Here is a 14,564-nt window from a genome sequence, read left to right as displayed (position 1 = left end):
ATGGGCCAACAGCGTGAGACGCGGCGCTCATCACTCAAGGAATGGGAACAAAAAGTGTATCCTTTCCTAGATACCGATATGCCCGAAATGCTAGAACAACTGCTCAAGTTGAAATTAATTGAATTGCCAGAATGCAAACGACCGGAGGAGATGGGAAAAGTTGATAACCCAAACTATTGTAACTATCATCGCATCATAAGCCATCCAATCCAAAAAATGCTTTGTTCTTAAAGAACTCATCATGAAGCTCGCCAAGGAAGGGAAAATCGACTTGGATTTTAATGATGTTGCTCAGTCAAACCTTGTAACCTTTGCTTGTAGGTAAGTTGTATGTCTCTAACTACTAAGCAGGGGGCAAATACCACTCTCATTCAGTTTGGTTCTCTAGAACCTATTCAAGTTCAGCTCTCACAAAAGGCACCTGATTATGATTCAAATGATGATAAAAGGTCAACAATGGATGAGGAAGAAGGTTGGACGATGGTTACTCGCAGGAGATGGAAGAAGAAACGTACATTCCCTCTTCATTTGATCACCCAAGAGTCTAGAAGAGCACAAAACCAGATTTAGCCTTGGTCAAGAAGGAGTGATAAAAGGCAAGAAAAACTGGGAACAAAAATGACTGACAATTCAGCACGAACCCAAAAACTTCGAAATCTCATCACATTGGAAGAATTCTTCCCTAGAAAATTCTTTCAAAATGCCTTAGCCGAGGCCGTTCACACAGTCTCTCATTGCGAAATTCAGGATGAAAAGGAGGATGTTGGCCATGGTGGTCCAAACGAGACTTTGCCATCTGTGGAGGAACTTCAATCTCGAGTTGATGAAGTTGAACCCTTGCAATCCTCCATCTCACCAAGAGAAGCATTCGAACAAACTCTTGAAAAGCCAGAGATATACACTCCTTCTACCAACATGCTCCAACAAACCCAAGAATGTTATGCGTGCTCTCCAGACTTAACTTTCACTAATGAGGATCTGTTGCTAGGCTCTAAGCCCCACAATCGTCCACTTTGTGTCTCTGGCTATACTCGTGAACAAAAGATCGATCGTATTCTCATTGACGGAGGTTCAGCTGTTAATATACTACCAAAAATGACAATGAGACGACTTGGTCTGACTATGGAGGAATTATCGCACAGTCGTTTGGTCATTCAAGGTTTTAACCAAGGAGGACAACGTGCAATCGGCATGATACACTTGGAATTAATCATTGGAGAATTGACAAGTAACATTTTGTTCCATGTCATCGATGCCAAGACAACCTACAACATGTTGTTAGGACGTCCGTGGATCCATGGAAATGGAATAGTGCCATCAACTTTGCATCAATGTTTCAAGTATCTTCAAGGTGGAATAAAAAAGGTCAATGCTGATTTAAAGCCTTTTGCTGAGACTGAAGCTCATTTTGCTGACGCAAAATTTTATATAGAAGATAACATTACTAGTGAAGTTCTCCCGGTTGAGATCCCGTCAATAGAAAGTAAGCAGAGTGAAGAGAAGCATAATCCTTCCTCAAAGAAAGGTCCAGAATGCGGGAATGATCATTCTAGTGAATCTACCAGTAATTCAACAAAAGCTGAAATTTCAACACCTTCCAATAATCCTCCATTCCTCCGTTATGTACCATTGTCACACCGCAAGAATGGACAGTCACCATTTGTGGAATGCCTTCGATCTACAAAAGACATGGAAAAGCCTTCTACAAAACTCACGATGGAAGATGTAGCCATATTGAAAGAAAATCATGCCATGCCTTTAACTTCATCCACAAATCCTTTGCCCTCGAAACCACTAAAGGGATTCGTGAGGTCTTCACAAAGTTTGACAAAGCATGGTATTCCACCAAGTGAGCGGACGAAAGATTGGTTCGACCCAAATGCATATAGGCTGTTAGCCAGAGCAGGCTACGATTTCTCGAAACAAGGAGACTTAGGAAAACTAATTCCAGAAGCTACCGGAGAAAAGATGCATGGCCTTAGCAAAACACAAAGGAAAATGCGGCTTGAAGGGCATAAGATTCCTATCCCAAAGACAGGATTAGGTTATACTCCGGAACAACCAGCTCAGATATGGATCAAGAGAAGAACCAATGCTTCAAGTTCCCAATACATAACAGTGGAGGTCGACGAGAGTTCGAATCAAAGAAAAGATCACCCTCCATCACGGGTCTCAGTGTTTGATCGCATTGAGGGCTCATCGTCACGAGTTACAGTGTTCGACAGGTTAAATACAACTTGCTTAACACAAAATCGTGACACTCATGCTTGTAAATCAGTCTTTGATAGATTGGGGGCAACAAAAAGGCCTGGTGATAATCATTCTCAAAATTCAATAAACCTTGAGGATCAAAGGGAGAAGAAAGCCAATGATGAGATCCGCAGTAGCATTCCTTCGCGCATGAAGCGTAATCTTGCCTTAGATATCAGCATTGAAGGATCGCTTAAAGTCAAAAGACGAACGATTGTACACACAAGTCAGTCACTCGCCCACAATGAGCAAATTGAAGAAGTATCATCCTCGTTTCATATTACAATAGAAGAGGATACAATTTCAGATGCTGAAGATGAAGAGGTCGAGGAAGCTCCTCCAGCCTTGGAAGATGGAGGACAGGCTACAGTTGATGAACTTAAAGAGGTCAATTTAGGAACTGCTGAAGAACCTCGGCCAACTTTCATCAGTGCGCTTCTCACCCCTGAAGAAGAAGAAGGGTACCTCAAGCTCCTAGTAGAATACAAAGATGTGTTTGCTTGGACTTACAAGGAAATGCCCGGGCTCAATCCAAGTATTGCTGTACACCATTTGGCGGTAAAGAAAGGCGTGCGCCCAGTTAAACAAGCCCAAAGACGCTTTCGGCCGGAGCTTATCCCTCAAATAGAAACTGAGGTCAATAAGCTAATCGAGGCGGGTTTCATTCGTGAAGTACAGTACCCGGAATGGATCGCTAACATTGTCCCTGTCAAAAAGAAGAATGGACAAATCCGGGTGTGCGTTGACTTCCGTGATTTGAACAATGCGTGTCCTAAGGATGATTTTCCATTACCCATCACTGAGGTCATGGTTGACGCCACTACTGGTCATGAAGCTTTATCTTTCATGGATGGTTCTTCAGGCTACAACCAAATTCGAATGAATCCTAAGGATGAAGAGCTCACAGCTTTTCGTACCCCTAAGGGCATTTACTGTTACAAAGTGATGCCTTTTGGATTAAAGAACGCTGGTGCTACTTATCAACGGGCCATGCAAAAGATCTTTGATAATGTACTTCACAAATACGTGGAGTGTTATGTCGATGATCTGGTGGTTAAAACAAAAAGGAGGGAAGACCATCTGGTAGATCTGCGATCCGTGTTCAACCGCCTGAGAAAATATCAGCTTAAAATGAACCCACGCAAATGCGCTTTTGGCGTAACGTCTGGGAAATTTCTTGGTTTCGTTGTAAGGCATCGCGGTATTGAAATTGACCAGTCCAAAATTGAGGCTATCCAGAAAATGCCAGAGCCCAAGAATCTGCGAGAACTTAGAGGCTTGCAGGGAAAACTAGCTTACATCCGACGATTTATCTCGAACTTGGCTGGTCGATGTCAACCTTTCAATAGATTGATGAAGAAGGATGTGCACTTTGAATGGGATGAGGCTTGTAGCAATGCTTTTGCACGCATTAAAAGATACTTGCTTAATCCTCCAGTTTTGGGTGCTCCTATTCCAGGAAAGCCTTTAGTGTTGTACATCGCGGCACAAGAAAGGTCTCTGGGTGCTCTTATGGCGCAAGAAAATGAAGAAGGAAAAGAAAGAGCCCTTTATTATCTAAGTCGAACTCTCAATGGAGCTGAATTAAATTACTCTCCTATTGAAAAGATGTGTCTCGCTCTTTTCTTTGCTATAGATAAACTGGAGCACTACATGCAAGCATACACAGTTCGTTTGATAGCAAAAGCGGACCCGATTAAGTATGTCCTTTCTAGGCCAGTGGTTTCGGGTCGTATAGCTCGATGGGCGGTCTTGCTACAACAATATGACATTACATATGTCCCACAAAAAGCTGTCAAGGGACAAGCATTGGCAGATTTCTTGGCTGATCACCCAGTTCCGTCTGATTGGGAGTTCTCCGATGATTTCCCGGATGAAGACGTGTTTTACATTGAAGTAATGCCACCATGGATGATGTTTTTTGATGGGGCTGCACGTCGAGAAGGAGCGGGGGCAGGTGTAGTGTTTGTTTCTCCACAACGGCAAATACTTCTGTACTCGTTCTCATTAAGCGAACTTTGCTCTAACAACGTAGCCGAATATCAAGCATTGATTATTGGTCTACAAATGGCCATTGAAATGAGCATATCGCAACTTGAGATCTTTGGGGACTCCAAATTGGTTATCAACCAAATCTTGGAGCAGTATGACGTCAAGAAGGAAGACCTCATCCCCTATTGCCAATATGCGAAGAAGTTGTTAAAAAATTTTGAGGCCATCACATTGGAGCATATACCAAGAAAGGAGAATAGACAAGCTGATGCTTTAGCTAATTTGGCTACCGCCTTGGCATTATCCCAAGAAGAGACCACCAAAGTTGCTATTTCCCAGAGGTGGGTGGTACCTCTCATAATTGAAGAAGAAGAAGAAGAGCAAGCCAACATCATTTCGGTATGCCTTGTTGAAAAAGAAGATTGGCGACAAGCGATCATTGAATACCTTCAACATGGAAGACTCCCGGATGATAAACGCCACAAGACTGAAATTCGGCGGAGGGCTGCTCGATTCATTTACTATAAAGACACTCTCTTCCGCCGTTCATTTGATGGATTGTTTCTTCGTTGCTTAGGAGAGGAGGAGGCTAAACAAGCCTTAGAGGAGGCTCATTCTGGAATATGTGGCGCACATCAGTCGGGTCCTAAGTTACATTACAGGATCAAACGAATGGGTTACTATTGGCCTACAATGGTGCAAGATTCCATGGAGTGCGCTAAGAAATGCGAAGCTTGTCAGTATCACGCAAACTTCATCCACCAGCCGCCAGAACCTCTACACCCAACTGTAGCTTCTTGGCCTTTTGATGCATGGGGGCTTGATGCGATAGGACCATTACCAAAGTCATCCGGTGGCCATTTGTACATCTTGGCCGCAACTGATTACTTCTCGAAGTGGGCGGAAGCTGTACCCCTCAGGGAAGTGAAAAAAGAGACAGTTGTCAATTTCATTCGAACTCATTTGATCTATCGGTATGGTGTCCCTCGTTATATCATAACTGATAATGGGAAACCGTTCTACAATAGGTTGATGACGGAACTATGCGAGAAGTTTGGGTTTAAACAATACAACTCCTCCATGTACAATGCCCCGGCAAATGGACTAGCTGAAGCATTTAACAAGACACTTGGCAGTTTGTTGAAAAAGGTGGTCTCCAAGACGAAGCGAGACTGGCATGAAAGAATCGGAGAAGCATTATGGGCATATCGAACAACATTTCGAACGCCTACTCAAGCGACGCCATATTCTCTTGTCTATGGAGTGGAAGCTGTCCTTCCTTTGGAACGTCAAATCCCATCACTACGGATTGCCATTCAAGAAGGATTGACTGGAGAAGAAAATGCCAAGCTCAGATTGCAAGAATTAGAGGCACTTGATGAGAAAAGGCTCGAGGCCCAACAACGCCTTGAGTGTTATCAAGCTCGTCTTTCAAGCGCCTTCAATAAAAAAGTTAAACCACGATCATTCCAAGTTGGTGACTTAGTCCTCGCTGTTCGAAGACCTATCATCACAACTCATCGTACAGGCAATAAGTTCACTTCAAAATGGGATGGCCCTTATGTTGTGCAAGAAGTCTACACCAATGGAGCTTATAAATTGATTGATAATGATGGTGTAAGGATCGGCCCCATCAATGGGAAGTTCCTCAAGCGCTTCTATGCTTGAAAGTCGAGGATTGCTCCTTGGTAAGAGTTTAAACTGCCTACTGTAATGCTGCAAGGGTACATGATGTCTTCCCATTACCTTTGAAAGCATGCCAATAAAAAGGAATTAATCCCACTCTATGTCACCAATTGCTAGTGTGGCGTAGTGGTTGGATGCCCAATTCGCCCTTGAGAGGTCTCGGGTTCGATTAGTGGTGATACCCACTATTACACACTGAGCCCCCCTTTTTGCAAAAAAAAAAAATTTGAACTACGTAATGACTTGATCCCTCTCGGGGGTACGTAGGCAACTTAGTATTTTTTTTTTGCTGAGTTCAGTCACGCACTAAAAAAAAAATTATCAAGTTATGAAAAAAAAAAAAACAAAAAAAAAAAACAAAAAACCAAAAAAAAAAAAAAAAAAAAAAAAAAAAAAAAAAAAAAAAAAAGGGGGCTTTGACCAAGTTAGACCTTTGACTTTGATTAAAAAGTCAAAATTTTCAAGACGGGCCTATCTCACTCAGTTTTTCGAGTACATTCCGATTTTGGGATCCGTTTGTTCATTCGAAGTTCGGAAATTGTGCAAACGACCAATTTCTAAAAAGTTGACTTTTGCGTATATGTTGACCAAAAGTCAAAATTTTTAAGATGGACCTATCTTGCTCAATTTTTCACGTACATTTCAATTTTGGAGTCCGTTCCATCATTTGAGACTCGAAAATTGCACAAATACCTCAATTCCAAGCTAGTTGATTTTTTGTGTTGAATTCAACCCAAAGTCAAGATTTTCGAGCCAGATTTGTCTTGCATAGTTTTTCGTGACTTGGAAATCACCAATCTAATTCACATCTCCGAAGCACTGACAATGTCCAAAACTAAAGCTCTCGGTATCAAAATTTGAGATTCATCCATCTAGTTTGAATCCCCTCAAGGTTATTCTCCAGACTTCATCAAAGCTTCTCTTTCAAAGTACAGATGAACTCTCACAAGTGTGTCTTAAATTTGAAATTACATCGGGTCATCCATCCAACCTACCATTCCCCTTTCGGTGCCGAACATTCCAACCTACCATTCCCCTTTCGGTGCCAAACATTCCCACCTACCATTCTTCATCTCTCTCACCTACCATTTTCATTCCCTACCGGTCTTAAACCTACCATTCTCATCCACCGGTCTCACCAAAAATTCACATCAGCCATTCTCAATTATCCATCCACCATTCTTCGTCTCTTCGCTATAAATAGAGGGGCCGGATTCATCAAGAACTCGTCTAGAAAAACACACTGAGTCATAAATGAAGATTTGCTTCTTTCAAATTTTCAAGTCCTCCTTCTCACAGCCATTTCTCACTATGGCTTCATCATTCTCAACACTCAGCAACCAATATCGCTTCATAATCAGTTTGAAACCGACCCTCTCGTGGTTCGGTAGAAACCCTCTTCACAGCATCATTGTAGTTTTGAGATCCAAACAAATTTTGTTTCTCCACCTAACAACCACCTTTGTCCACAAAGTTATTCATAACAAGGCCTGCATCGACCTTCCATGCTTCCGTGGATTTGGTTGGCCAGGAAATCCAAGTCCAGCAGAGACACCGGTTCCTAATCTTAGGTCTCCCACAGTCTCTTTCCAATTGTTTGGCCTTCCGACAGAAGCAGTGGTTCGGAACAAACAGCAACTTGGCTGGTTTTTAGGACCAGAATCACAAGTTAGCTCCATCTTTCATTTTTCTGTGCCTTTCCAACAAGTAGCAGTAAGTGAAGATGGTAAAAAGTGTTGGGGTATCCTACAAATTGTTTTCTATCCAACACTTGAAACAACCTCCGGGGCACCAGTTCATCAGAGTTCAGCCTTTAGGGCTGGTAAATGGTTACCAAAGCCATATTCCATGTTCCCATCAGCGTGGGATCCAGAGGTCATCGTTGCTGGTACCTCAAAACACACTTTCTGGAATTACTCCAATTTAAATTCAACTTGAAGTATTTCAGAATGAACTTTTCTGAAATTACTTCAACTTAACGTCTGTCAGTATGGTCCCATTACGCACGCACATTCAATGACCTACTGTCAGAACCCATGCAAACATACAGCCATCCTATTTTCAAAGGTGTATCTCCTAGAAACACCTACACCAGAGGGTCCCTGACATACAGGATCAGAACCATGGTGGCGTATGTTTCACCCATTCGCTTTGCTTCATCCCCGTCTTCTTCACCACCAACACCATCATCTCCAGAATCCATAAGCTTCTGAGATTACCTCAACCTGAGTAAAACGATGACACAAGCGCACTCAACCACTTTCCCATATGGCCTCGCTGTAATCTGAAGTATACTCTTCTGATATAACTTCACCAGCGGTTCTTAAGAACATGAGGCTAGCCCCATGGCTCTGCATGCTGTACCCAGCCACCATCCTCGCGTCTTCCCCATCTTCTACACCATGTGATCGCCGCCAACGATCCAGAAACACTCTTCTGAAGTTACTTCAACTTAACTTCTGCTGAGAAAGCTCGGTCATGTAAGTACATTCAAATACTTGCAAACCTCTTTTCAGTCTCATCAAAACCTTTCATATGGGTGGGTCTACTCCTCGGAAATTATCTCATCCTGCTGAAAGCTCCGCCACCTTCAATTACTTCATTTGAAGAGCCAAGAGTAAAAGTCTGTTTTCGAAACTCATTCTCACACCACACTCTGAAACTCTGTGTGTGTGAACGAGTCTCGAGGGGGCATTTGTAGAGAAGGAAAATTCCCGACCTATCACAAGCTGACACGTCACACTACCAAGTCCACAAAATGCAGCTAATTACAAAGCGCCACATACTGCTGCTAGGTTTTACTATTACTATTCAGAAGCCAACAGAAATTCGCCAAGTGTCATACAAGAACCAATCATGCATCAGCTCGTGTAAGCGATGACATAAACAGTCTCGCACGTGTAAGCGATTACACAATCAGTCCAGCATGTGCAAGCGATGACATAAGCGGACCAATTAAGCTCTACCATGTGTCACCAATCAGACTCTGCCACGTGTCGCTTACCTACCCCAAAACTCCTATAAATAGAAGCCTTCCTAAGCCATTTAAGAGGACACCAAACCATTTGAAGCACTCAGAAGTACAGAAGCTCTGCCGGAACCAAGCTTTAAAGCCTCCAAGAACTTCAAGAACTTCAACCTTCGAATACGAAGAACATTCGAAGAGAAATCATCCAAATCATCCGCCTAGATCCAAAAGTTTGTGGGAATCAAGCCTAAAGTGTCCGAAAACATCAACAAATCACAAATCAGTGAAGCTCTATGGATTCAAGCCTCTAAAGCCCCGAAGAACTTCCACCACAAATCCAAGAACACGAAGAACATACGAAGAACACGAAGAACGTGAAGAACAAAGGATTTCTAACAAGCTCATAGCCAGAGATTCATTGTAATTCCGTTTTAGCAATCTTCGATCCATCCCTCAACCAAATTGAAGGATATTTTGTGTTCAAGTCATAGTCACATTACCACAAATTCAAATCAATAAGTCTTGCAAGGAGATCGAATCAGAGGATCACTCTTTTGTAATTACAGAGAATTATACCACAATCATCAATACAAATTCGCATTTGTGCAACTATTTTACTTGTTTGATTTATTTCGAACTAGAAATTTAGTCGTCTACAATACCCACAATCATCTATACTATTTCTCTAAAGTTTTCCTCTACTTCTACATCTCCATCTTAGCCCAAACATTTACCTCACACAATCTGAGTGTTGAGAGAAGTTTTGGTGCATATGAGAAGTATTAAAAGAAGCCATCAATTGGCGAATGCAATTTAGAGCTAATTGCAGGATTCAGATAACTAGTGAAGACATGGCTTCGTGAAACCCGTTGGTAGTTGGAACTTAGAGGGTTTAGGTACATTAAGTATATTAGGCTTGAAGGGTCTTTTTGATATTTGTGTACTCCAACTTTATTCACTAGTGGATCAATTTCGGCCTGGAGGACCACGGAAAGGTTTTTCATCAAGTACTTCGGTTTCCTCTTCTATAATACGGCTCAATGTTATCTTGTATTTGCATCTCTCTTCCCTTACTCTTTAAGCTTTATATTTTTTGTTGTTTCTTGTAGTTATGGCTTAAAGAGTAGTTTTGGTTATTGTGTATCATTTACTCTTGTTCCGCACTTAAATAAGTTAAAGCAAAAGCAATCAAGCCTTGTTTTTAAAATTTGGTGTCTAAATAAGCTATAGTATTTTACACTATTTGAGCCTTCACGTTTTATTGTTCAAATTAAATTTTATAAATCTAAAAAAGTACAGAGTATCACATCATTATAATTTAAAATGACATGACAGTCTATACAATATTATATCTACAAAATAAAATTTTAATCGTAAAATAAATGAAATGAAGAAAACTTCAAATGGAAAGGATTATGTTCCTTCCTTTACATACTTAACATTGTCATACAATGTGGTTCGTCATGTGTCTCACTCTACAAGTATATTAAAATTACTAAGATAGTCTACTATATGTGATACAACATTAATAAAGTTTCAAAAATTCTAAAAATTAAAATTCTATTACTACAATTGAATAGACCCCATATTTGAGCGCCAAATTACAATTTATCATGTTTTTTAATCTATTCATCAAATAGACATACTATGGTAGTATGGTGTGCTTCGTCATGTTTCTCACTCTAACACTATCATACAATGTGCTTATATGTAATATATTAAAACAAAGTTCGATAAAGGATTCAAATCAAATTCTAATTGTACTCTTATTTTGTTTCAAATGCTAGCTATTCTAATTAAATTTTGCAAGAATTGTAATTTTGCACCATGTGTCCCTACCCATCTATTTCAATTTTGCAAGCACTCTAGTTCAACAGAGAAGTTTATTACTCTTATTTCCAACTTAATTAAAATTCCATTTGAAACTATTTCTAGCCAATTTGAAACTAGTACCTCAATTTGGCCATTCAAAAGGTTTTGGATGTATTCCAACCATTTTAGAAGTTTTGGAATATTTTCAAAATTTTAGAGGTTTCAATGATATTTTGGCCAATTTGGTGGATTTGGGCATATTTCAATCATCCTAGAGGTTTTTAAAGGATATTTTTGTTATTTTGGAGGTTTATGGTGTATTTTATTCATCTTTTTGAAATTTCAAGGATATTTTAGTCATTTTAGAAGTTTTTGGTATATTTCAATCATTATAAATGAATGTTTCCGCAAGTATTTTGTCATTTAAAGGTTCTAATGATATTTTGATCATTTAGAAGGTTTTAGGTAAATTTTTTCATATTGGAGGTTTTAAAACTATTTTGGCCATTTTGAAGGTTTTGTGTGTATTTTGATCATTTTAAAGGTTTTATAGATATTTGAGTCATTTTGGAAGTTCTAGGTATATTTTGATTATTGTCAATGTTTTATGGAGGTATTTGGTTGTTTAGAGGTTTTAGTAGTATTGGAAGATTTTGATGTATTTAGGGCAATGTCAATTTTTTTTTTTTTTTAAAGGTGTATTTTGGCTATTTTAAAAGTTTCTAAAGTATTTTTGTCATTTTAGAAATTTTAGTGTATTCAGCTATTGCTGTGATGGTTGTGAATTTTGGTCATACATACATAATTGATTAGATAAAAATGTCTATTGGGATTTATCTTAAATAATTGGGTTGTATTGTGTATGGGTAATTAATAGTATATAGTTTTTTTTTTTTTTTTGCAAAAATGCAAAACTGACTTTTTAAATTTCACTTTTTGTCAATTTAGTCCTTTAAGTTTCAGTTTCGTCATTTCAATCCTCTAAGTTTCAAATATAGTCAATTCAGTCCTTCATTAAGTGCGGCCGTCTACTAACCAAAACGACCACATTTTGGATGATTTTTTTTTTGTTTTTAACTTCTCTTAATTAAAAAAAAATAAAGATAAAAATAAAAACGTTAATTACAAAAAAATAAAATAAAATAAAAACGTTAGGGTAACGACGTCGTTCCTCAGCCCACTGGAAAAACAAAGCAAATCCCCAGCCCTGACCTGAGAAATTTGAGGAACTGAGGGAGAAAGAAAGGAGGGAAAAGAGAGAGGCCGAGAGAGAAAGAGAGATTGGGAGAGGGGGAAGAGAGACCAAGAAGGAGAAGAGAGATTCACAGTGGCTCCGCTACGCTCCGTCGGGCTAGGGTCTACTTGGCGGCTCAACACCGTCGAGCGAGGGTCTACTCGCGGTCCCTCTTCCTCTAGAGCCTCATCACTTCCCAACAAAACCTTCAGCTGCTTCAAAAATGGTGACCCTGTACACCCACACGCACCATAGCACCATGGAATGCTGTACCTGTCAACCATGGTTTAAATAATTTTTGTGATTCTGATATTGCCAATGATCTGGAAGTGTACTAGATTCTGATTTATATGCTACATAAATGAAATAGAATATTCATTTCTAGCATTTTCAACTTGCAAAGTTTTGAATTTTGGATTTTCGTCTTGATTTGCTATGTGGGTCTAGTGTATTATAAGCTCACCGTCATTCAAAGCTTAGGATATTTTACTGAAATTGAAAACTAATTGCTAAAAGTATTGTAGATAAAAGTAAAAGTTAGTTAAAATAGTATAGTGAGGCCATGAATAGAACTAAAAAGTGTAATGGGAGCCATGAATAGTAGCAAAAATAAGTTGAATAGTAAAATAATTTTAATTTTCCATCTCATAAACCAAAAATCTGCTAAAGTTTGACTCATAAACCAAAAAGTAGATCTGGTTAGCCTCAAGTTCATCGTCCAAATAATGACAAGGAAGAGCAAAGAGGTTGGGTTTGAAATAGGCTACATTGATTTGGGCATATACCTTTATTTTAATTAAAAGATCAAACAAAATTGCCATGTTTCATTTTCTAATTTTAACAACTTTTGGCTACCTTTTTTTTCAATGATTCAAAATTTTATTTAAAATAAATTTTTTAAAAAAATAACCTAAAATTATGTCATTTGATTTTAGTTGGCATTATGGAAAATTGTCTAACAGAAGTAGACAATATGACTGCATTAACCTCCGGATGCAAATTTGAAGGGTAAAATTGACAAAATTCAAACTTTGAACACCAAAATGATAATTGACCCAATCTTAGAGGATTTAGAATGAATTTTATCCTTTTATTATTTTGTGTGAATTTCAAAAATGTTATTAAAGTATTTTCTTTATTTTATATATGATTTTAATTAATTTGTATAATACTTGAGCATGATAGGATGATGGACCTTGCTAGGCTGCTAGGAAATGAATGCTACCCAAAGAATTTATTCTAGGCCTCGCCCAAGGGAGCTTAGGGAGGGAACTATGTCTGCCACGGCCACCCCATCTAGGACGCTGCATCTTATATGACTTTTCCCTTTTTTTAATTAATACTTTTAATCTCACTACTAGATCTTTTAAAAAAATAAAATAAAATAAAAGTGGGAGAAAAAGAAGTCAAATTCTTTTGTTAGGAAAAAAAAGAAGTTGAATTTGAACCACATTCATGAAACATCACAAAGAATTTTATGATATCAAAACTCTCTTTTTTAAAATAAATAAATAACTTTTGGCACGATACAATTACAATTTTTTTCTTTTTGGAGGAAAAATTAGGATAGCCTTATGCAAAACCCTGAGTCATGATGGAATACATGACTCAGATCGGACGATAATTCCTCTATTCATACAACTACAGATTTTAGATAAGAATAAAAAATGAATATCCATAAATAAATATAATAGAAAAAAATGTTAGAAATATGGATTTTTTTTTATATATAGGATATAGCTTCATGGTTTTACAAGGTAAGAAACCGTTGGATTTATAACCATATCAGCTGAATTACTCAAATTGGATCAATCCCCTTAAGGTATGCAAAATAATAAAATTCTAAAATAATAATTTTTTCAAAATAAAAAAGGGAGTAAAAAAGGAGGAATAAGTTTCTTTCGTTTTTGTGGTTGAGAAAAAAGGAGGAATAATAAGTTAAGAACCAAGAAACACACTACGTTACTAAGGGGAAGGGGCCATCCCTCCCCCTCTCCTTATAGGAAGTTATGAAAATTTCTTTATTGAAAATTTTGTAGTTTTTCGATTTGTATGGCAATGCCCCAATAATAATAATAATAATTACATTTTACCCTCTTAAAAAAAATAATCCGTTCAATTCTTCACCTCTTTCAACCAAGACTTCAATGGTAAATTAGAAGTCCCAAAAAAGTCAAAACTTAAGAATATATTAATTTATGGAAAAACTTAACTGATGCTCTAAGGGCATTAGTTTAGAAAATATTTTTATTTTTTAAAACTTTTTAATGATTTTTTTACAACTTTTATATTTCTCATGAAAGTTGTATCAAAAAAAATTTTAAAATAATCTATTGACAAATGAACTAAAGACATATTAATCCAACCATTACTTTTATTACATCTCCAGAAATCAGTAGTCCTAAACAAGGAAATTACACATACCCACTTCAAATAGAATCCAATACCCTTAAATATATCCAACGTGTCATCCCCTCATTAGCTCCCACCAACATAGAAACAAAATAAATGCTACATTTTTTTTGCTAAACAAAATACATGCTACATAAACTAAGAACTTTCAATATTTTTATACCAACTGCAGGCCCTCTTCATATCTTTAAAAAAGGTTCTCTTACTCTT

This window comes from Quercus suber, unplaced genomic scaffold, assembly GCF_002906115.3.
Source record: "Quercus suber isolate HL8 unplaced genomic scaffold, Cork oak 2.0 scaffold_27, whole genome shotgun sequence".
In the NCBI taxonomy this organism is placed as follows: Eukaryota; Viridiplantae; Streptophyta; class Magnoliopsida; order Fagales; family Fagaceae; genus Quercus; species Quercus suber.
The sequence above is the reverse complement of the archived record's forward strand: the minus strand, read 5'-3'. Positions refer to the sequence as shown.